This window comes from Pan troglodytes, chromosome 2 (assembly GCF_028858775.2).
Source record: "Pan troglodytes isolate AG18354 chromosome 2, NHGRI_mPanTro3-v2.0_pri, whole genome shotgun sequence".
NCBI classification, from domain to species: Eukaryota; Metazoa; Chordata; class Mammalia; order Primates; family Hominidae; genus Pan; species Pan troglodytes.
Window position 1 is genome coordinate 68,946,408 of NC_086015.1, and position 2,172 is coordinate 68,948,579.

The window sequence follows — 2,172 nt, forward strand, 5'->3', positions numbered from 1 at the left end:
TCTACAGCAGCAGCCTACCAAGTAGCTGGGATTACAGGTGCCCACTACCACACCTAGCTACTTTTTGTATTTTTAGTAGAGACAGGGTTTCACCATTTGGCCAGGCTGGTCTTGAACTCCTAACCTCAGGTGATCGGCCTGCCTCAGCCCCTCAAAGTGCTGGGATTACAGGCGTAAGCCACCATGCCTGGCCATTATGTTGCTTTTGTGATCAACAGGACGATTGCTGGATTAAGCACTTACTGTGTACGAGACACCATGTTAAACATTTTACATTTACCAGTCAAATATTCATAAAACCCCATGACATAGGATCTACTAATGTCTCCAATTTACACATGAGCAAACCAAGACTCAGAGTAGCTGAGCAAAATTTACACATTAGCAAATATTGGAGCCAGAGCTATATTCTAGAGTCATCCCCTCTTCCTCCCATAGACCATGTTCTTAATGCTTACTATTACATGTTCAGACTCTTAAAAGAACTTTGCTATTTTTACTTTGGACCATACATTTTTTAAAAAATTTTCCCTGCTTTGGGGTTGCAATCCTAGTCTCTGATAAAACAGACTTTAAACCAACAAAGATCAAAAGAGACAAAGAAGGTCATTACATAATGGTAAAGGGATCAACTCAACAAGAAGAGCTAACTATCCTAAATATATATGCACCCAATACAGGAGCACCCAGATTCATAAAGCAAGTCCTGAGTGACCTACAAAGAGACCTAGACTCCCACACAATAATAATGGGAGACTTTAACACCCCACTGTCAACATTAGACAGATCAACGAGACAGAGAGTTAACAAGGATACTCAGGAATTAAACTCAGCTCTGCACCAAGAGGACCTAATAGACATCTACAGAACTCTCCACCCCAAATCAACAGAATATACATTTTTTTCAGCACCACACCACACCTATTCCAAAATTGACCACATACTTGGAAGTAAAGCTCTCCTCAGCAAATGTAAAAGAACAGAAATTATAACAAACTGTCTCTCAGACCACAGTGCAATCAAACTAGAACTCAGGATTAAGAAACTCACTCAAAGCCGCTCAACTACATGGAAACTGAACAACCTGCTCCTGAATAACTACTGGGTACATAACGAAATGAAGGCAGAAATAAAGATGTTCTTTGAAAACAACGAGAACAAAGACACAACATACCAGAATCTCTGGGACACATTCAAAGCAGTGTGTAGAGGGAAATTTATAGCACTAAATGCCCACAAGAGAAAGCAGGAAAGATCCAAAATTGACATCCTAACATTACAATTAAAAGAACTAGAAAAGCAAGAGCAAACACATTCAAAAGCTAGCAGAAGGCAAGAAATCACTAAAATCAGAGCAGAGCTGAAGGAAATAGAGACACAAAAAACCCTTCAAAAAATTAATGAATCCAGGAGCTGGTTTTTTGAAAGGATCAACAAAATTGATAGACCACTAGCAAGACTAATAAAGAAAAAAAGAGAGAAGAATCAAATAGACACAATAAAAAATGATAAAGGGGATATCACCACTGATCCCACAGAAATACAAACTACCATCAGAGAATACTACAAACACCTCTACGCAAATAAACTAGAAAATCTAGAAGAAATGGATAAATTCCTCGACACATACACTCTCCCAAGACTAAACCAGGAAGAAGTTGAATCTCTGAATAGACCAATAACAGGCTCTGAAATTGTGGCAATAATCAATAGCTTACCAACCAAAAAGAGTCCAGGACCAGATGGATTCACAGCCGAATTCTACCAGAGGTACAAGGAGGAACTGGTACCATTCCTTCTGAAACTATTCCAATCAATAGAAAAAGAGGGAATCCTCCCTAACTCATTTTATGAGGCCAGCATCATCCTGATACCAAAGCCTGGCAGAGACACAACAAAAAAAGAGAATTTTAGACCAATATCCTTGATGAACATTGATGCAAAAATCCTCAATAAAATACTGGCAAACTGAATCCAGCAGCACATCAAAAAGCTTATCCACCATGATCAAGTGGGCTTCATCCCTGGGATGCAAGGCTGGTTCAATATATGCAAATCAATAAATGTAATCCAGCATATAAACAGAACCAAAGACAAAAACCACATGATTATCTCAATAGATGCAGAAAAGGCCTTTGACAAAATTCAACAATGCTTCATGCTAAAAACTCT